At 51.2% G+C, this 22,259-nt stretch overlaps 1 long non-coding RNA gene across 3 annotated transcripts; it reads left to right on the plus strand.

The window, feature by feature from the left end:
- Window positions 1-2,362: 2,362 nt before the first annotated feature.
- Window positions 2,363-9,505, plus strand: LOC146423888 (uncharacterized). 3 transcript variants are annotated; one of them, XR_014847259.1, is made up of 4 exons: window positions 2,363-2,497; window positions 3,130-4,265; window positions 4,568-4,739; window positions 5,232-9,505. It is a non-coding gene; the product is annotated as an uncharacterized LOC146423888 (long non-coding RNA). The 3 variants fall into 3 exon arrangements; XR_014847258.1 differs by having other exon boundaries at window positions 2,375-2,497; window positions 3,114-4,265; XR_014847257.1 differs by lacking the exon at window positions 2,363-2,497 and having other exon boundaries at window positions 3,141-3,276; window positions 4,159-4,265.
- The last annotated feature ends 12,754 nt before the right edge of the window (window positions 9,506-22,259 follow it).

Consider the following 22,259-nt stretch of genomic DNA (forward strand, 5'->3'; position numbering starts at 1 on the left):
TAGAAAATGGCTCTGGAGATGCTTCTGCTGTTAGGGGCAGCAAAAAGTGGTACTTCCCTCCTGAGTTTAAAGCATAAGGGAATTATTTTTTCTCTTTATTAGGACCACAGTGAAAACTCCACATTACAATCCTGAATTGAACGTAGCCTATTCCTTTAATGCTACTGTTGCAGCCCTGCAGCTGCAGTATAAATGGAGTTAAAAGCCAGACACTCTGTGTCTGAAACCCCCCAAAACCCCAAGACAGGCTCAGCACAGGGCTAGGACAGGATGGGGCTAAAAGCCTGGGGAGCCTTTTGTGTCCCTTCTAACCCTGAACCATGGGACAGTTGGGCCTTCTTGATTGGAGTCCCTAATTTGCATTCCTGTTAAGAGCAATCTGTCAGAGCACTCAGCAGTGTCTGTTTCAGCATGGTGACCATTAGAGGTGTGTTTAGATCCTAGTGCTGCAGTTCCTCATTGTGTTAACCCCCTCTGCTCATTGGAAATTGCTTTGACTTGCCTGGGCTCATCCAGTTTCCCTCCAGCTTTGCTCTCATGAGTTCCCAGGCAAACCCCCAGCCTGTTTGGGGGGCACAGGAACTCCAGAACCACTGGATCCTATGGAGGATTTCAGATTTTGCAGGGAATAGCGAGGTGAAACTAAACTCACAGGGCAAGAAAAGCATTGCACTCACATGGCTGAGATCAGGGAAGAGCAGCAGGAATGAAAACTCATCAAATTTAGTCCTACACAGCCTGAGTGAGCAGCACATTGCCAAAGTAACTCCACTCAAACAAATGATCCACCTAAGCAGCTGAAACCAGAAGGGCCATTTTCTATTCCTGACTTCTGTACCTAAGCATCACTTTAGAATGTAAAGTGCTGATTGCAGGGCTTGAAAGCACTCACAGGGAGATGATTGTTGTGATTTGTATAGTCAGTTCAGGAACATGGTGTTCCCCCAACATCACTGCTCCAGCTCCTCTAGGTAATGTCAAGGGAAGTCATATTTTTCTTTTGTGTCATTCAAGAGACAAAAGAATGTCCTGTGCCAGTGAGGAGCATAAGGAAACAAACCCTGCCAGATGTTCACTGAAGTATAACCTGCCTTTAAACCAGACCTTTGAAAACAAGCCTTTAGGTTAGCACTATCTGCAGCAGAAGGACCTGGCAGAACAGGAGAAAAGCACTGACCAAACACCTCAAATGTGTGAGCTTCTGGTTTATACCTTTTCCTGGGATTTCCATCATTCCATCCCTGAAATGCCACTGTGCATGCAAGAGCCATTGTCAATGTTTGAAAAGCATTTGATATCCAACTGCAAACCCAGTGGCTGCTGTTGGGCTCCTGAGCTCTGTGTTTGTGGGGGGAGCTGAAGAGATGTGCTTCGCTCAGAAATAGCTCTTCCTTGGAAAGCTGGAGGGCTGAATCACAGTGTGTTGGCTCAGTTTTTAGCAGACAAGCCATCACATCTGCCTCCCTGTAGGCGAGGAGTCGTCACTGGCATCGGGATTAGCAGCCAGGTTCTGTCCCTTTGGAAACCAGGGAATAATGAGGCTGAAAGCTTATGGTGGGCAGGGTCAGGGCTGGGGGTTTGGGGAGGTGTCTGGCAGCTTGTGGCCCTGCTTGTGGCCTGCACTGCTCCCCCTGTCCCTCTCTGTTCACAGAATGTGCCCCCAAGTTGAACTTTGGGGACTAAATAAGTTATTTTGCTCAGAGGCATTAACCACTGCACTGCTGCCTGTGAGGCTGAGAAAACCAGAGCCAGCCCCAAGCATATTCATGGCTGATGGTGTCCTGATTCAACTGAAAATAGGAGTGACATGGACAAACAGGAACACCAGGCAAAAAGGGGGAAACCTGAGGGGGGACAAGACAGCTCTCGAGCTGAGGGATCTGAAACTGAAAGCAGCTGAGAGACACCACTGGCTTGACAGACTCTGGGGAGCCTGCAGAGTCCACCTGATAACTACAGAAATGCAAATATACATGAAGGTTTTTTTCCTGGAACAGAGTGTAAGTCCTTAAATACACACTGTTCCTGATTTCCGGCAGTGCAGAGGAAGTCTTGGGGGAAAAGGGGATGAGAGAACCAGTGCAAAGTTTCAAGAGCCTTGGGGGAGAAGGGGATGAGGGAACCTAGTGCAAAGTTTTTGGAACTAGCAAAGAAACAAATTATAGATACAGATTTTAAAATCTATTAGAGACACAGGATTTTTTCGGAGCTACAGTTTTGGGTTCAGTGTCCCCACTGCTGCAGTAACATTAATTTTCAGGCCTCCCCTCCAGGTTCAGACATGGGCACAATTGCAAGAGAAGTGGATTGGGAGTTCCTGAACCAACTGGTTGCTGACCATGAGTCAGGGGAATGACCTTGCAGCAGGCAGCTCGCGGTGCCGCTCTCGGAGCCGTGCCAGGATAAACGGCACTGGCATCTCTGAGTGCTGGTGGAACCATTTTGTGACATTCCAGCTTGGCTTTTCCTACTGCTGCCTTTGCACCGAAATGTTTGGGTGAGTGGGAATGGGCTAGAGCACTCCCTTCTCGTTCCTCACAGCCTGGGCTTGGGACTGTCTATATACAGAGATGAAGAGAATATGGATAACTCCTATCTCTTGCCTACATCCTTGTCCATTAACATCAGCATTATAGATACTTAACCAAATTAAATCTTACTCTCCCCCCAGCCACACCCATATTGAACTGTGAGAAAAACCATGATAAAGTTTTAAAAATCCTACGCAGCAGCACTGAATTTTCTGGATAGGTCTGGGAGAGATTTGTCAGAGGAGAGAGGGTAGAACACTTGGCACTTAGACATTTTAATGAATGTTCCCAAATAAAAGAAAAACATTTGCTTGTAGACTTTAAGCTTCTCACAGCATCAGAAAGCTCCTGACACAGAGCCCAACGCTGTATTTGTATAACATGGAAATGAACAGCAGCAGCAGCAGTGCTGCAGGCTCCGAGCCTGCTCTGCGAGCAGCAAAATGGCCAGGGGTGCTGTGGCTCAGCCGAATTCCTCCACCATTTGGGGGGTCAGATAGGTGGATCCCATACCCCTGACCCTTCAGGTGTGGTTCAGACTTTAACATCAATATGAAATGAATGTTTCTAACCATATTCAAGCTTGTGCCCTCATCAGCTCCACTCCCTAAAGCACCGACAAGAACCAACAGCAAAATTCGTCTGCGTCACAGATGTAACATGACCATCGGCAAAACAAGTGCAGGAGGAGATCATGGCTGTCTCGTCCCTCACAGAGCCTTCCTTTGCTAGCAGAGAAGAAGAGGTAATGCTTTTAGATTTCTATCGTGGGCATGTGAAATCCTACCCTTCCTTCCCCAAATCCTGTGGTCCCAGAGCGGTCAGAACGCCCGAGAAAATTGCGTGTGTTTTGTCGGTGCGGTGGTGAACGCTGCGTCACAGTGCTGCACCAAGGCCGAGGCAGAGCAAACCCCACTTCCCAGAGCAGGGAAACCCAGATACAGGAAAATGAATCAGCTCACACAGTGTCACACACAAAAGTGTCAGAGGGAGGAAGAAATCACAGCTTTCCCCAGTCCTTTTGCGGCACTATGCAGAAAATGATTACGGAGCAGTTAGCCAGGTACAGCTCCCGGTGACAGTGCCATCCCTGTGCACACAGTCACTGCTGTCCTACAGAAATATGCCATGTCCCCTTCTTAGCCTTGTTTCCTGCCAGTCCCACAGATTTACCTGCTGACAGTAACCTCAATTCCTGAGTAATGAGATTTACAGCTGTAGTTTAACATTGAAATAACTCCTCTTTTATCCGTCCCCTTACCCTCCCTGCATTTAGTCGCAGTTAAACCATCGCTGTGGCCAAAAGACGGTGGCGAAAGGAATTAAACCAAATACATCGTTACACTGAACACACTCAGCACACAGACCAGCTGCCAGTGGCACCTCCTTTACAGCCATGAAACAACACTGCCTTTACAAACTAAGGGGTTCTCCACCCCACAACCATGACGGGGAAAACCGCAAAGGGTTGTCCATGCAACCAACACTCGGGAAAACAGACTCAACCCACCCATCATGCACACAACCAAGCCTTAGTCCAGCTCCTGGCCCTATAGAACCCCTCGACATCTGCCTGGGACTGTTCTCATGTGTGTGTGTGTATTTATGCCTGTCTGTCTGGCTGCAGGGACCACCGTGGTGGCTGCTGTTCCTGTTGTTCCCCTGCTCTGCGGATCTGGCGCTGCAGGAGGCAAGGATGCTCCGAGGGAGCCAGCTACAGCCAGCGAAGGCTCAGTGAGTCAGGAGGGATTGTGACGACTGCAGTAAGAGGCTGAAATTCCCTCCGGAGTCTGGCAGAAAAGGAGGGGAAGGAGGAAGGATGGAGATGGGAAAGAGGGGAAGAAAGTGGGGAGTGGCACGTGCAGTCTGTTGGGCTCTTCCCTCCCTGTTCCTACACCGCACTGCCGCTGCAAATGGCGGCTCTGCGCAAAGGACGGAGTCGCGAAAAATCCGCAGCGCCTGCGGCCTGCGCGAGAAAACCACCCAAATTCCGTGCAGGGTGTAAATCCAGCCCTTCCCTCTCTCCCTGTCTCCAGACCACCCTGCAGAGGCCAGGCTGCAGCCCAGGCGATGGGGATGGTGGCCATGCAGTGCCTGAGCTGGTGCTGAACCCGATGGTTGTTGCTAAACAGCCAACCCTGATGCTGGAGATGTCAACCTGTGACTAACGGAGATGAAACACCTCTGCCATCACATCCTGAAACTTGGGTAAGCCTTGGAATGGTGAAAGGCTATGGAATAATGGTCCCTGTCATATGAGAAAGCAAAGTTACCACTCCACTGAATAATCGGGAGACTTCCTCAGCCAGAAGGACCAAGCTCAAAGCTGGTTGTGTCCTCAGCACTTCCAGGCAGAGCTGCCATCTTCATTGCTGGTCGCTTTAAGAAGAGAGGTGAAAAAATAGTATAGTAAATGGTTAAGAGGGAAAAGTGTTCTCCCCTTCATTTCCTTATCCTTTCTCTGGAGCTCTCTGCCCTCAGTCTCCCATTAATCCCTACCAGTCCTTCCCAGTCCTTCCATCCTTGCTTTCTAGTGCTGAGATTCCTTTGCAAACCTTTACAGACACATCACTTAGGGCAGTCGCCATTTCTCCGTGATCTTACCAAGCCTGTGGCAAACTCAGACTTGTGCAAACAAAAGCTGACTTTGGGCAAGAGTAATTTTCACTTCTTTAACTATTCCCACGACATAATTTCCAGGTGCAATCCCTGCCCCAAGCAGTTCACAGTGCTGCCAACACTCCAGCACCTCACAAGGGAGAACGAAGCAAGGAGAAAAGCCCTGAACCCCAGTGCTTCCCTCTGCACCGTGGGCTGCAGCTCTGACACGTCATCATTGCAACTGGATGGCAAAATGAGACCTCACCAGAGCACCCATGGACGAAGGGCTGCACCCAGCACTGAGCAGTGACCAGCTCCTGTCCTGCCTGCTGCCCGAGGGACGCCTGGCATCCCGGGATCCGAGGTGGGCACGGAGCGAGCGGTGGGCAGCAAGCGGCAGGGCAGGGAGTGGCAGGCAGGGAATGGTGGGCAGGGAGCTGGGAGCAGGCAGGGACTGGGCAGGAAGCAGACAGGGAAGAGCAGGCAGGAAACGGGCAGGGAGAAATGGGCAGAGGGCAGGGGCAGCTGGTGGTGCTTGCAGCGCTGGGTTAACACTCACATTGGACACCCGCAGGCAGAGAACAGGGAGCAGTGGGCAGAGGGCAGGGGCAGCTCCTGGTGCTCACAGCATCGGAGCAGCGCTCACTGCCTCGGACACTCACGGCCAGTGGGCTCGGGCGCTTCACCTGCCATCCTGCAGGGAATAGGGAGCAGGCAGGGAATAGGGAGCAGGCAGGGAATAGGGAGCAGGCAGGCAGGCATGGAGCAGACAGGCAGTAGGGAAAGGGGAACAGGCAGCAGGGCAGGGAACAGGCAGGGAATAGGGAAAAGGGAGCAGGCAGCAGGGCAGGAGCCGTAGCCCTGCTCGCAGCGCCGGGATCGCTCCTGCCTCTGACACCCGTCGGTGGCCAATGGGCTCAGGCGCTCCACCTGCCATCCCCGGCGCGCCCAATGGCAGCTCGGCCCCGGCGCTGCGCCCTCCCCGGCCAATGGGAGCCGCCGCTGGCTCTCGTTAATGATGCAGCAGTCCAGGGAAGACTATCACATGTGAGCTGGCCGCCTGCCAGCATGGAGACACCGAGAGAGCAAGGTAAACAACTTTCCAACGCCAAAATGATGACATTTAATCCCTAAATGCTCGCTTCCCGGCTCGACTCATCTTTAACCCCTTTCGGCTGGTGTGGAAGCGTCTGGAAGGCACCCGTCTACCTGTCCCCAGTGCTTTTAAAAACTGGACGACGTGCCCTGCAATGATCACTGCGTCACCGTTTGCCACTTTGCGAACTACGCAGTGACAAACCTCCGAGCTCCGAGTCGCGGGGCGCCTGTTAACCCCTGCACCGACCCCTCGCCGACATGCCAGCCTTCAGGGACACAGGGGGGGACAGAAAGCCCAAGCAAACCGGGAAAGCAGCAGTCTTTGCAAAGTTGTCATCTCTCCCCCACGACTACTACCCTCCTCTGCAGTACAGCAATGCCGGCAAGAGTGACATTAGTACAACCTGTGCCGTCGCTCCATTGAGAAAACAGCTCTGACGCAGAACAGAGCAATCCTGCCCAGCCAAAATAATAATAAAGGCACTTTGGGATCCGAACTTAGGGACGCCGGGGGAAAGGGACGCCCTGCAAACAATCCGAATACGTGGCTGCAGCTCCAGCCCCATCCTGATCAAGGGGTACGTACGTGAGGGAGACGAACCGGACCGAAGAGCCGTGCCCGTGCACCATCTGCGCAGTCCTCAGCCCTCCGCTCGCTCTGGAGCGCCGCAGAAGAGAAGGTTCCAGAAATTTCCTTCCCGTTAACCCTTTCGGCGTCTGCCCACTCTCCCTCCCCGCGGGATTAAGCGCGCCGGGTCTCCAGCATCGTCAATGGGCGAAGCCTCCCACACCGAGCGAGCCCGAGGACGAGGTGCAAATGGCAGTGGATGGTGGCAGGAGCCCAGTCCGTGGTGTTGGTGCCACTTCTCCTCCCGGAGCCCTCTCTGCCTCTCTTGCTGCCTCTCTCCCCTCTTGCTGCAGCAGGGCTGTTGCTGGTAGACCTATCGACGGAGCTTGCTCTCTCACTCTCTCGCTGAGCTCTGTGACGCAGCTCTAAATTCTCCAGCCTGCTCCTTGTGTTATAAGAGCGGAACTGCAGCTTTCCAGGGAGCCCGTGCCAGCGGTGCCAGGGCCAGGCAGACCGGAGGGAACGTCGCTCCTGGACTCTGCACCTTTTTTTGGCAATTATTCTGTTCCTCACCTCTGTTTCTGCGCTTCCTCCCCTGCTCTCAGCCTCGCATCTCCTTCTCTGCTTCTGAGTCATACTTGCCAGGTTAACTCTTTTAGGGTTGGTAGTCAGCAGTACAAATCTCGAGCGATAGCAGCTGAAACCACAGCCAACTTTTTTGGTGTTTTCTGCTTTAAAAAAACCCAGGCAAATCTTGCTGGCTCTAAAAAACAAAAACACACGCACGCACACACACGTTGCAGTAGAGAGTTGGTGCTTTCTGATTAACTGTTTCGGTGACAGGAGCCACTGCTTGACTTCCTGAAATAAAATATTTTAGGCCCACGTCCTGCAAATCCTCAGCAGGCAGATCCCCTGAAGCACTAGGCAGCTTAAGAGGAGCTGCTGCTGTGAATAAAAGCAGGGCTTCTGAGCTTGAGGCTACTGCTGGCCCCACGAGGCCCTGCTCTGCTGGCCACAGGACATTGATCTGAGCATGGTTCAGCTGCTGGGCAGATGCGTGGTGTGAGATAAGGTGCTGAAAGTGCTGCAAAGCCATAGGACCTTCTTAATCTGAGCAGCATTAATAAGTGTTATCACACACACAGATTCAAAACGCTCGGTGTAGGCAGGGGAACTAATAACTGCATTCCTGGAGTCACCAGAATCCAATAATCCCTGACAAAGACAGTCCACAAGCAGCTCTGCATTTCAGCCCAGCAGGCATCATCACCAGGCAAGGAACCTTTTGCAGCTGCACTCTCTCCTCTCCTCTGCCCCCCAAATCCCTCGATGAACTCCAGTGCCTCCGGCCAGCCCTGGCTTCCGGCAGGGGAAGCAGAGCTCTGCCGGCACCGGGAAGTGTGGAGGAGGATCCGTGGTAGGTGCAGCTCCTGAGAATCAGGGAAGCTGATGGGGAGGCAGCACTGTGTGAAGGAGTTCATGTGCACACACAGAGCAGCGAGGAGCAGTCCGTCAGGAAACACGGAATGCAGAGACATCTCTGCTCCACACCTCCGTCTGCCATTTTAATTCCGACTTCAGAGCCGGCTGCGAGCGTTGGGTTTTTCACTACAACCAAAGCTGAAGTAACCACAATTTTTTCTCCTCGCAGCGTCTGAAGAGCCGGAGCTATTTTGGGATTTGTCTGTACTACACTGAAAATGACACCTGTTACGCACAGACACAAATGAGAAAAATTACAAGTGGCCCGGTTCCTCTGATAGGATCCTACAAAAAATAGAATGAGATCCCATGGATCAGGGACTAGGTGAGCAGCACAGGCTTTGCTGTGGGGTGAAGGGGATGACCCCAATGAACAGAACATACCAGCATGAGAAATGTAAAAAGTCTGTAGTAGCTGATGCAAGGGGAAATCAAGCCTCCATGTGACCAGAAGAAGTAGTGCATGATCAACTAAATGCCACAATACATGGTTTCTTATGCAATCGAGCCCATGGGACTTCAAGCCTTGCACATCCACTTTGTGGCCAAAGCTGCAGGGATTAACTCCTTCCTTAATGACTGGGGAGAGCTCAGGCTCCTGAAATGAGTCATCCCCGCCCGAGCAGGTCGATGTTTGCTGCCATGTGGAGCTGCCTGTGCTGCTCTCGGTTACCCCCAGTCCTCTCAGGAGCCCCAACACGCAGGGCCAGGGCGGATTTTCCGCATTCCCACTTTTCCCTGGTGGTTTGCGGCACGCTGTGCAGGCAGGCAGAGGCCACCTCGAGATCCACGGAGCTCCCAACATGACAGAGCGAGATGAAACACCAGAAAGAGATAAAACACTGGGAGCCTCAGAAATGGGGCAGTGCGCTGATGCTTTCAGCTCACACCGCTTTTGTCGGGCCTGTGGTGCATTAAGAAGGTAAAAACAACTTTGATTTATTTCAAATTACTCTTTCTGGCTGCTTTCAGGGGAGGCAGAGCTTTGGTTTTGTAAGAACTGCCTATGAGGGTGCAAAGTCCTGGGCTAGAAAGCAGGCTTGGGAAATGGGAATAATCCGTGGCTGTGGTCAGAGGGAGGCAGGGGAGATCAGTGTCACTGTGGGAATGGAGTAGGGTAGGAATCCCTTCCAAAACAGGGGTGACCCCATTGTTGATCACAGCTGGGCCCTGTATGCTTACAGTGCTGATTAATAAAATAAGGAGTTTTTATTGTGCTGGACATCGTAACAAGATTTCACAACTTACAGCTGGGATGGTTCGGGCTGGATGTTTGGGGAAAAACACAATTTTTTGAGGAGGGAGGGAGGGAGGGGGGGGATTGACCCTCCAGGCTGTCACTGACAGTTCCCTCAGCCCCATGAAAGGATCAGGGAGCGATTCCTCAGCTTTCAGAGGAAGTTTGGGCTTGCACTGCTGCTGTGCCAGGCTGTACCTGAAGGTTCATCCTCAGTTCTCTGGCGTCTCCCATGAGATTTTCTGCTGTTATGCTACGATGGCCTCAATAGCAATAACATACAGAGTCTGACATTGCCCAGATCTCACCCTCGTGCACATCATTGTTGCTGCTGGGGTGATAAAATAACCTGAGGAAGGCCCGTGGTGCTTTGAATGCCGAAGGAAACCCTCGTGGTCCTGCCTGCACTTCCTGCTGGGGAAGCCTTGGCTCGGCTTTCGGTTTAAATGCCATCGGCCACACCTTCCTCCAGTGCAGGAAGCACGATTGTTAAAATCAGGGCATGTTCCTGTTTCACTGAAAGGCTGAGATAAATAATCTAAAGGCCTCGTTGATGCCAAATGAATTCCTGCCCGGGACGGAGCAAGCCTGGGCAGCTGTAAATCTGTAACCCCTCGACCTCGGGAGCCACAGAAGGGGAGTCTTGGCACATCCCCTCGGGAGTGGCTGGGCACAAACGGGAGGAGCAGAGAATCGGGCAAAGGTGGACAGGGCAATGGAAAAGTTTCATCACTTTACCAGCCCCGAGTCCTAAAAGCTGCTTTCAAATGCAGAGTAGTTCGTTTTGTCAAGTGCTGGTGTGGGGCAGCTCTTTTTGAATTTGTCAGTGATAACTCATCTTTACAAAACACAGCCTCAGTGAGGTACAGAGTCACAACAAACATTTAGGTTAAGTTTTTTCCCAAAAGGTTTATTGTTTTCCAGACAAGCTTCTTTGGTGAATTCCAGAGAAATGGCCAGTGAGTCCTTTCTTTACCAGCCCAGCAGAATCTTAGAATCCCAGAGTGGTTTGGGTTAGAAGGGACATTAAAGGTCACCTCATTCCAACCCCCTGCCATGGGCAAGGACAGCATCCACTGTCCCAGGCTGCTCCAAGCACTGTCCAGCCTGGCCTTGGACACTTCCAGGGATCCAGGGGCAGCCACAGCCTCACTTGGAACACTGTCCTGCTCTCCCTGATGTCCCAAGCAGCAGGAGGAAGAGCAGCAGGCAGATAAAGAGCATAAACCCCTTCTCAAACAGTTTTAAATCTGATTCAGTGCGTCTGTTTGGGTGTGCACAGCTGACAGTCCACAAAGAATGGGGTGGGGGGTTCACAGTCCTCTTTGGGAGGTGTTCCAAGGGAATTGTGTGGAACAGCTGGCGCTGAGATCAAAAGCCTGCAGTGCCAGAGGTGTGGGTTCGTTCCCAGGCGCTGTCGGGGATGTGTTGGCACGGCTGTGTTGGCACTGGGGAGCCGCATTTGCATGGAGCGTTTGCATTCTTGCTGCAAACCCAGCCCACGCCGAGAGCAGGCACAGAAATGGGAGCCTGCAGGTGAAAACCTCTGAAAACCCGGGGTTTAATCCAGTGAAGCCTAACAACCTCCCAGCTGGAAGAGCCAGGATCCTTTTCAAAGAGGTGGCACCACATGAACATCTGACAGCTGCTCCAAAGCAGAGCTCAGCGCCCTGTGCTGACTGCAGGGTCGGGGTAGTTGGGATGCCCAGCATTCCCGGCTGGCACAGGGACACTGCCCTCCTCTCGGGACCCCCGGGAGAGACCCCAGCCTCTGTCCCAGCACGGGAAGAGGCTGTGGGGACAGCTTTCGCTCAGCTCCTGATCCGAGGAGCCACCAGCGTGGAGACAAAAGGAATTATTTCAGCTATTAGCTGCTAAGAATAGCGGCGGCGGGGGTGCTGAGGTGCCTGACAGCGCAGCCGGAGGAGCAGGGATTGCAGGGGGAGCACGGAAATAGCCGCAGCTCCGTGAGTCACCCCGGCCGGCGGGGGCACAGGTGGGCTGTGCGGGGATCAAACACGCCCTGCCCTGAGTGAAACCATCCCTGGGATGGGGTTTTGGGGCACAGCGACCTTTGGCTGGGGAGCGTGGGTTTGCCTGCAGAGCATCTTCCCAATCCCCTGGTTGTGGACCACCCACGGGAGGAAAACTCCAAACAGCCCCACACGCTGCCCCATAAGGTACCCTAAAGGTACCATTGCCCTGGGCAGGAGTCCCCAGGGCCACTCTGGCACGGGGCAGGGATGTTGGAAAAGGCAAACATTCCCGGGCTGGGCAGCAGAGCCGGAGGAGTCTCTTGATGTTGGTCCAGCTGTGTTCTAGGGTGGTTCCCTAAGTGCTAATCTCGAAGTTCCCTTCGCAAACACCTCATAAAAGGTTAAAGATAAGGTCGGCAGGTATTTAAATGCGGGGTCAGTCAGTGCTGAGGTGCTCTGAGATGGCTTTAACGTCTTGTCCTGCTGCTGTTTAACAAAAGTCCTTCTGGTATCACTGCGTGGTTTTATCCAATATAGCTTGGAAGAGGCAATTTTCCTTCTGTGCTGTTTGTGCAGCGCAGGGTACAACACATTCCTGATCTATGACGAGGTTTCCAAACTCCATAGTAAAATGAATAATAATGATAGTAAATGTTGTATAACTTTTTTTTTTCTTTTTTTTTTTAATACAGCAACCTTTGTATTACTTTAGTGCTGGATTTTCCAGTTATTGTAAGTGGGGGGAAAAAGGTTTTTTATAAAAACAAAACAAAAACCCCCAAACTAAAACAAACAAAAAAATTAACAAATTCAGGGTTTGTAATAAAAGAAAAACCAGTCCAGGGTGCCACTGCAGAAAGAGTCGAGCTGGACAGAATTAAACATCTCAGCTGGAGCGTGGACAGGGCAGCAGACAGCGTGCTAAAAATAGATTAATCCCAATTACAGCCACACTTCTGCTTTTCCCAGGTTTCCCGTTCCACGTGGGCACAGGAGGCAGTGAATGGAGAGGGGTCGGTGCCCGGGGGGGCACAGCAGGGCTGGGGGCACTCAGTGCCCTCTCTTGCATAACCCAGGGACGCTCGGAGGGGTGGCTGTCCCCAGCAGTGTCCCCTGCCGGCCTTGGCTCCCAGCTCCAGCTGCCCAGCACGGCTTAGCTCTGCTCCCGCTGCAAATCTGCTCTGCCCGTCAGCCAAACCTCTGCAGAGCAGGGCTGAGGTGCCTGGTTAAAGATTGAACCCCCAGCACCTCCCTCACCATGGCTGTGCCAGAAATCCCTGCTGCTTTGATTTCCTCCTGGACAACGTTCACGCCCGGAGCTGACTGCTCCTACAAAATGTTTAGTGTGAAATAAACAGATTTAAGCCTCTGTTTTCCAAACTCTGGGAAGTGTGTTTGTCCCATCCGGTCTAGGAAACTGGCAAACAAGTATTTTCCCACCATAAAGGATGTATATTAATTACTGGATTTAAATGTTTAGTCAGAAAATGTGTTGTTTCAGCTGTAACAACTTCGTTTTGTTTAATCAGAAAGCAGGACTGAATGCTCTGGGCTTTCTTTTAGTTTCTGTGGCTGAAATCAAACTTCAATATTTTGGATTTACCTGAGCAACAACTCCCACAGGTACAGGGGGAATAGCATGGAGTTCATTTAAATGTTCAGCTGAGCCCGGTGGAATGTTTTATTTAAAAATAAAAACCCTTATGCATGCCAGGACACAGTGCTGAGAGGCAGGATCGTGTCTAGGGCTGACGCCTCTACCCCTTCAAATACAGTGTTAGAGAGCTTTTATTTTGTCCCCAATTTTCAGTGACACCTGGAGTGGCTGCTTTGCTTTTCCCAGCAGAGCAGAGCTCAGGAATTGTGCCGTGATTCATCCAAATCTGCAGTCCCCACTCCCACCCAGCTCAGCACCCACGGGCGCCCGGGAGCTGCCAGACGCAGCCCTGGCTGCCAGGGGAACGCCTGCAACGAGAGCCTCGCTGCCACCGATGCTTTATTCTTATCTGGGGGAAAAAAAAAAAATTAAAAAAAAAATTCCTGAAGTGCTTTTTATTACCGAAAATTATCATATTTGGGATTATCATATTCATCAGCTTGGCTGGCTGTGCCGGCGCCGGCGCTGACCGGGGCGTTCTGCTGTTCCTGCTGGGATTGGTGCTGGCAGAGCTTTCTCTCTGCCTCTTGTCTCAGCCTGGAAACTGGGATTGTAAATTATTTTGGCCGGGGATAAACTGGCCTAAATAATTTGCTTGTACAGCGCTGAGCCACGGTGGCCTCTGGGTCTCAGCCTTCTAGAGGCTTCTAAAAATAAGGAGTTCTAAGCTATTAGCTTTTAAAATGCTCGGGAAAAAGAGGGGGCAAGAAGAGGATCCTTTCACAGCTGTTTTGGCCTCAAACTGCCAAGATTTTTTGGTTGTTTTTTTTTTTTATGTCTTTTCTTGATCACTTGTCTCCACAGCCTTTCATAAAACAAAGGTCCACAAATTTAGGATGGGTATTTTGTACTTCTGTTGCAAAAAATCTTTTGAGAACCACCAGTAACTTCTAAAATCCAAGCTGCCATTAATAAAATATGAATTAATCATAAAACAGTATTTTTATGCACAAGTTGATTACTGTCCCCAGCCTGGAATTATTTTGCAAACAAATCTCAATTAGAGAATGAACTTTTAAATTTTTTTGCCTAAGAAAAAATAGATATTGTCATTTTTCAAGATATTTTGGATTTTTACTTGTTTGGCTAATTCTCATTAGTCACATTAGTCCCACTGTAGATTTTTTTTTCCCCCTTACCAGAATGGGAGACCTTTGTTTTGAGTGATTCCTTTATACAATTCGTAAAGTAGAAAACAAAACATTAAACATTACAAACCAAAACAGATGAAAATACTTTCAGCTTTGCTCATGTTCCTGCCAATTATTTTCCTCTTTAAAAAAACCTCACATAAACCAGCTCCTTCCCAGCCTGTTCTACTCCTTTAAAGGGGAAAGGAGAGCTGAGGATTCTTGTTCATCCTGCAGGAAGGGCCACACTTCAGGAATGGCAAGGACTGGGGTTAAGCCTCTAAGCCAGCATATAATACTAATCCTTCCAAAAAAAACCCCATGAGAAAATAAGAATAAATTATCACGGAATGGTTTGGGTTGGAAGAGACCTTAAAGCTCATCTCATTCTGTGGGTAGGGTCACCTTCCACTGGGCCTGGCTGCAGATCTAAAATCTGGGGTGCCCAAAAATTACCCAGAAGTGACAAAAGGTGCCAGGGCTGGGACTGACTCATGCCAGAGCCCCACAGGAGCTGCTCTGCCCCAACCTGATACCATCCCTGAGGCTGCTGCCCACAGCCATTCCTGCCTGGGAAGTTTTGGAAAGTTGTTGGCTGTAATTTGGGGGCTTGGGGGGTTCTGGTGGCTGCTCAGGTGTCCCCAAATCCCACGGGATGCTGTGCTCCGTGTGCCACTGGCCTGAGCTAACCCATAGCCCAGTTTTCCACCTGTAACCATGGCAACCTGAGTTATCTCCCAGATAACTGGGACCTGTCACCCCCTGGTAGTGACACCCTGCTCTGTCCCTGAGACCCTCCATGTGCCAGGTGGCCTTGGCAGTATCCCTGTACCCAGTGAGGATTTGGGAAGCATTGCAGCCTCCTGCCATGCCTGGGTTCTCCTCCCTGGGTGCTGCCCAGGGGAAAGGCAGGATGGATTTGTGCAGCCCTGGCAGGGCAGGGCTAATTCCTGTTTTTGCATCAGTGCAGTTACATGACAAAGTGTGCTGGGTAGGCAGCGTGACGGGCCATGGTCACAGAGCACCTGTGGGAGGCCAGGTAAACACAGCAGGACAAGTTTCAGGTGGTACCAAACACTGCTCCTACTCACTGCACAGCCCAGGGTGGCCAGCACTGAGAAATGCACCAATAAATCATATTTAAAGGGTGTAAAGTCTGCATTATTCCCCCTCCCAGTGCTTTATGGAGATGGCAGCTGGGTGGGAATGCTGTGGCAGCAGCACTGCCCTGGGGACCCAGGTAAGCAAATACTGGGGACATAAGGGAAATGCTACTTTGTAGTTTAAAGGCAAATATTACATACCAAAGTAATTCCTACAGGACAGAGAACTTCCTTCTGTAAATCCATGGAAGTGTCCTAGGCCAGGTTGGACAGGGCTTGGAGCAACCTGGGGTAGGGGAAAATGTTCCTGCCCATGGAAGGGGGTGGAATGAAATAAATTTTTAGGTCCTTTCCAACCCAAACCATTCTGGGACTCTAAATCCATTTCACAGACACAAGGCAGGGAAATCCATCCCACACTGGCATCGGGAGGGGATGCTCAGGGTGGTCAAGGGATAGTTCCAAGCTGGAGCTGCAGACATTCCATGACTGGAGAGAACAGTCATGGAAGGAAGGAACGGTCATGGAAGGAAGGAAACCACAGGCAGATGCCTCAGAGCTCAGAAACAAGGGAAGGCAGAAGTCGTGGTTATCAGGACCACACAGGTTCGTTTGGGAAGGACCTACTGCCTCCTAATAACCTGAAATAAAACCACCCTGCTTCCCATCTCCATGGAAACGCCTTCCTTCCTTCCTAGCACTTCCAGTGCAGTTTGCTCTCTGCTCCTCTGACTTCTCTGCTGGCTTTAGCACAGACCAGCCGAGGCTGAAGGGCTGGGCCACAGGTGAGAAACCACCTCTGCTTTGGCAGTGGGGGACAGGTAGAGCTTCTGTCCCCTCCCAGGAGACACCTGTGGTACCTTCACTGTGCAGGATGCAGAAAAAAGGCAACAGCCTTTGGTGTTCCTCATCCTCCCTGTCAGGGCAGAGCAGAGCTCAGAGGAGCCACCCAGGGTTCCTTATAAACCTCAGCCTGACAGAGCCATGGGAAGACAGAGAATTACCCCAAAACCAAATACTCATTTAAATGGACCACAAATCCAGCACAGGACACGTTGTTAATGACCAGTGATGTGAGGAAGAAGCATTTTGTCAGCCGGGCGCTGCGTGAGAACAAGCGAAGGAAACGTAACCCGTTAAATATTAAAGTTCCAAAATTAAACCCTTGTTTATGTAACGCCTGGGTCACTGCTGCTGCTGGGGAACACGGGAGTTTGTACCAAAAAAGGCCCTTTGCAGTGGGCACTGCTCTTCTGCTCTCTGCCAGGCCTCTTCCAGATCCTCACCAGATCCTCCACTCATTCACCTCTGCAGGGAGCAGGAGTTGGTACCTGAAAGCTGAGAGCTGCTTTGGGGCTGAACCTGACACTCAGCTCCTCATCCTCCTCATCAACACCTCTTCGGGGCTGTGAAACCCTCCTCTGTGCCTTTCCCAAACTGCCTTTCCCTCTGTCCTCTTACAGGGAACACAATCCCTCCGGCAGGATTTGGTGGCTTTAAATCATGCTGAAAACTTGGGGATTGAGCCAGGAGTGGGACTTAATGGTCCTCTGGTCACTTCCGGTTTGGGATGTTCTGTGATTCTATGGACTTTTTTCTTTTTGGAATAAGGAATGAAACAGAATGAAGGCAAGTCTGCAGCCACTACAGAAAACAGTGAAATGTCCTTGCAGCTTCAGCCTGGCTAATTGCAAGTATAACAACACAGCAGACCACGAATAAGAAAATTTAAAGGTAAAATATAGAAAAGAAGTTTATGGAGCTTCCCCCCTGCAGTGTCTTTAAAAAGCCTTCTAAAAAGCCTTTTACCACCATGGCTAAACACACCTTTATTTATTATTTTTTAAGAAAAGGGCATAAAAGAGCTTAATCCAAACTAAATATTTAAGCAAACAGCAATTAACTAACAATGATGAATGGTAAACAGTCCGAGTCCCACGCTAGACCGGGACTTTAAAGCCCGTTTATCTAAGCTAAAGCTGCTCAAGGGGAAAAGCAAGTTTATTGAGTAAACTTTGTCTCAGCCACCTTGCTATTAAAACAGTCCACAAACAGAAACTGCATCATATATTATGGGAGGGGAAAAAAACGAGCAAGAATATAACAACCCATGGCATGGAAGTTACATTGCTATGTAGAGCAATTATCTCTAAGTAGAAAAGCAGAGAAAATATGAAGTTGTAAAGAAGCTCCTTCCAACCCCTGTGGTGTTGGGTTAAAACAGGAAGAAGTGAGAGACCCCATAAATTCCACCTGATGTTCCCATTTGGTCTCAGGCTGTCATTCCCTCTTATCCACTGCGAAGGAGGGAGACCAGGGAGGATTGCCTAAGATTTTATTCACGTGGATCCTTTTATTTAAATGCATTAGAATTACATTATTATTATTATTATTATTATTATTATTATTACTCATGTGGAACCTTTTAGTTGAATGTAACAGAATTATAATCATATTATTATTGCTATTATTATCATTACCATTATCATCAGCATTATCATCATTATTGTCACCATTATAATTATCATTATTATTACCAGTATTGCTATTTATTATTATTCCTATTTATTATTATTATTCTTGATGCTCTGATAACAATGATCATAATGATCAACATTATTACGGTTTTAAATCATCCTCATCCCTCTGGAGAGTGAGGGCTGTGCAGGGTACCACTCGAGTCTCTCCTCCGGCTGCGGCAGGGGGACAATCGGGGGGCTCGGATGGGACTGGGGGTGCGCAGGGAATGTGCGTGGGGGATGCAGGGGGTGCGCACGGGGGGATGCAGGGGATGAGAAGGGGATGGATGCGCACTGGGTGTGCGCGGGTTGCCCGGGGATGTGCGCGGGGATGTGCGCGGGGATGTGCGCGGGGATGCGCACTGGGTGTGCGCGGGGATGTGCGCAGGGGTGCAGCGCGATGTGCACTCCGGCATGCAGCGCGATGTGCGCGCGGTGTGCGCGGGGATGCAGAGCGATGTGAACGCGATGTGCGCGGAGATGCGGCGCGATGTGCGCGGGGAGGCGGCGCGGGTGCAGCGCGATGTGAACGCGGCGTGCGCGGCGTGGCAGCGCGATGTGCGCGCGGTTTGCGCGGGGATGCAGAGCGACGTGCGCGGGGTGCAGCGCGATGTGCAGCGCGATGTGCAGCGCGATGTGCAGCGCGATGTGCAGCGCGGGGATGCAGCGGGGAGTGCCCGGGGACGCGGCGGGGCGTGCGGGGTATGCAGCGCGATGTGAGCGGGGATGTGCGCAGGCACGGAGCGAGATACGCGCGGGATGTACGCGGGGATGTGAGCGGGAATGTACGCGGGGATGTGAGCGGGGTGCGCTCGGGCTGTGCCCGACCCCGCTCCCCCCGCTCCCGGCCGCGGTACTCGCCTGGCGCAGCATCCCCGCGGCTCCCCGCCCGGAGCCGGTCCCGCGGGGCCGCATCGAGCCGGGGCGGAGCGGGGCGGAGGCGGCGGAGGCTGCAGGGCCCCCCCGTCCCGCCGGGATCCTGGCAGAGGAAGCGGCAGCGGGGCCAAGGTCACCCCGCAGCGACTACAACTCCCAGGAGGCTGCGAGATCCCGAGGGGGGAGCGGAGGAGGAGTGAGGGGTTCGCTCCAGACGCCCCCGAGCTGCCTTCCCCCGGCCTTTTCCTCTTCTTCCCCATCGGAGCTGGGATGTCCCATCCCAGGGGATGACGGCGAAGGCTTTGAAAATCCGGCACAAACAGACACCATTCTATTTCGGGATTTTCCTCAGTTAAAAAAAAAGCAGCATGAGGAGAAATGAATGCCTGACGCTCGCGTTTAAAGTGCTGCGTGTTCCTTGCAGGGCTGCAGCCCCTGCGTGTGTCTGCACATCTCCAGGACCACCTTCCAGGACCTCCACAGTCATTAGTGGGTATTATCCTGACTCCCTCTTAGGAAGTGGTGGGATAATCATTCCCCATTTAACGGCTGGGAAACTTGGCACAGCGCACATTAAGTGATTTGCTGACAGGCACACAAGAAAATTGCGCTAGTCAAGCGTTCTCCCAATTATGCCATCCTTGGAACTGCATAATTTCCCTGCGTGATTCCAAACACGGCTCAGACTCCCTGGGCAGGGCTTCATCTCTGCAAAGTGTGCAGCTAAAAGCAGCCAGCGCCCACGGCAGGACCTCTCTGTGTCCCCACCGCGGGGACAAACCCACAGCTCTGGTCCCCCGTTCGCCCACCGCACCCGTGGGAAGGATGTGCAGCTACAAACTGGGGGGCACCTGGGAGGCGGAAGGATGCTCAGGGGGTGCTGCACTAACCCCCCCTCCCTCCCCAGCCTTCCCCAAATGCTGCTTCACCTCCGCGACCTGCGCAGCGCCGGCAGAATTCCGCAGCCCAGTGGAAATTCCCCGGCGGTGCCAGCGCCGGGGCCTCCGGGGACCGGGAAAACCTCCCTGCAGCCGGCCGGGAGCTGGGGCGCTGCCATGGAGAGCAGCATTCCTGCCTCGGGGAGGGATCCTGTGGGGCAGGGAATTTGGGGGGAGCAGGGAATTTGGGGCTGCACCTGCCCCTCGCCGCTCCCCGCGCAGCTCCGCGCGGTTTTCCAGGCTCCCCTGCCCTCATTGCGATGGGCCCTGCCCGCCCAGCCTCCTAATCTGCGCTAAGTGGGACTGCCGATGAACGCTGCGATAAATTTAGAAAGAAATCTTTGTGTGGGTCAGAGGAAAAACACGGCGGCCCGGGGAATCCGAGCTGCGGCGGCGCTCTGCTTTCCCTCGGCTCCATCCCGGCAAGGTTTCTCGCCGCTGAGCTCCTCGCTGCCGAAGGGAAAAAGCAGCCACGGGGTTTAGAGGTAGACCAGACTCTGCTGGAGTTTCTCAGCCGGGGATGGCTCGGTTTAAAAGAACGATTTTGAAGGAGTTTAGCGGAGAAGGAGCGGGAGGAGGCAGCAGAGGCTGCGCTGCCCCGGCTGCGACCGCGACCTGACATTTCAGCCAGAGCCTCTTAAAGTGCAAGTTTGCCTTCCCCAGGACTTGTTTGTAAGCACGGGCAGGGAAAGCAGTTGTGCTTAATTCCTCTCTCAGGCTCCTGCCTGCTCCTTCCCAATCGCTCCTGCTAATCTCTTAAATTGTTTTAAAACAACAACAACAAAATAATGGCATTAGTGGTGCAAAATCCCCCGTGAAATCACCAACCCAGCCCCACTTCCCTCTCCAAAATCGGAACGTTTCAAACGGTTTTATCATTTGCTGGTAAATTATATTGTACTAACGTGAGGAGAGGAAAAGAATTTTCTGAATGTATTTCCTTTAATAAGCTATTAAGACCTTGTACTGCTAATTAAACTATTAATTAGACGTCTTATCATTCCTAAACACGTTAGCATGTTGCCAAAGCAGCAATAAGCCTCTGGGGCAGGCAGGAGATAAGGAAAGAAGGAAGATGCAAACATGAAGATTAAAAAAAAATATGAAGAAAAAATAATCAAAAGAACCAGAAATAGCAAATAAATAAGAGTCAGAAGGGTTATGTATTGCTTAATTTATAGGAATAAAAAATAAGTAACTTGAGAACGATTTCCTACGTAGGAGCCCTTGGGGCATCTGTGTCCTACACAGGACAAAAAGGGACAGGACTTTTCAGATTTTTTTTTTTTCTGCAGTCAGAGCAGTGGAACCAGGAGTGGAACCCACTTTTCCACCACACCACGAGTTGATATTAGAAGATTAACAGAAAATCTATTCAAAATTGTTCTTGGGGTTTTTTTTCTTCCTTCCAGAAGAAAAACACAAAGAATTTTCAGTAGGAAAATCTTAATGGAATAGAAATAGAAAAATCTTTTAAAAAAACCCCAAAGGAATTCCTGCATCTGACTCCACACTGAACCACAAACAGCATCCCAGGCTCACCCATCCTTGTCTTTTTTATGATAAAAGAGAAAACTGTGCAGCCTCAGAGCACTTTGAATGCTCTTTGCATGCTGTGAAGGTGTTTCCTTTCCTCCTGCCCCTGTGGGTCCCTAAGGGGTTTGGGGACACAGGGACAGCTCTGCATCACCCCAAGGTCCTTTGGGACCTCAGTCCTGGCTCTCCCTGACCTCTGCCCCTCTCTGGCTCCATCTCAGGGTTTGCAGCACATTAAAATGTTTTTAGACCCCAATTCCTCAGCGTTTGCCTTTGACAGTTGATCTCAAGGGATGGATAATCTCATTTACGTCTGTTACTACAAATCAAACCAGCAGCAAATTAAATGGATCTGAAGGCCGAGATTAAAGACTCCAAACACATGGGAAGTGCCTGTAATGCAAAGAGCTGTAAATGTAATTTATTTTTTTCTGAGGGATGCAAAAGCCCTACACAGATGCTGTTCTTTTACCTTGAAAGCAAAGGCATAATCATGGAATCACAGAAATATTAAGACCAGAAAAGACCTCTAAGATCAAGTCCAACCATTAACCCAGCACTGCCCGGTTGGAGAAGGAGAAAAAAAAGGAAATGAGTTTGATCATCACCTCTTCCAGCTGTGGGAGATGCCTTTATGGCCACCTGATGGTGACAGAGGTTTAGGCTGCTCAAAGCTGGGGTTCAGAGGGACTGAGCCCAGGGCACTGCTGGCTCCCTGGTTTGGATTTCAGGGATATATCCTGGTCCCACTGATGCTTGAACAGCTTCCTTTCCATCAGCCCCTGAGGTGGGACACAGGATGGGACCAGAGCCCTCCTGTGCCACTGCATTCCCCGGGCTCTGACCCAAAATTCTGCGTGGCCTTGCAGGGGATGGAGCAGCAAAAATGGGAGAATTCCCACGAGTTTTGCAGGATCCAACACTGAACAGTCAGATAGGAAAGAAATTAATGTGAAATCCACGTTAGAAATTCCGTTGTGGATTTTCTGCATTCATAGAATATG

This window comes from Lichenostomus cassidix, unplaced genomic scaffold (assembly GCF_008360975.1).
Source record: "Lichenostomus cassidix isolate B80296 unplaced genomic scaffold, HeHo_3.0 unassigened_scaffold_chr26, whole genome shotgun sequence".
Taxonomy (NCBI): Eukaryota; Metazoa; Chordata; class Aves; order Passeriformes; family Meliphagidae; genus Lichenostomus; species Lichenostomus cassidix.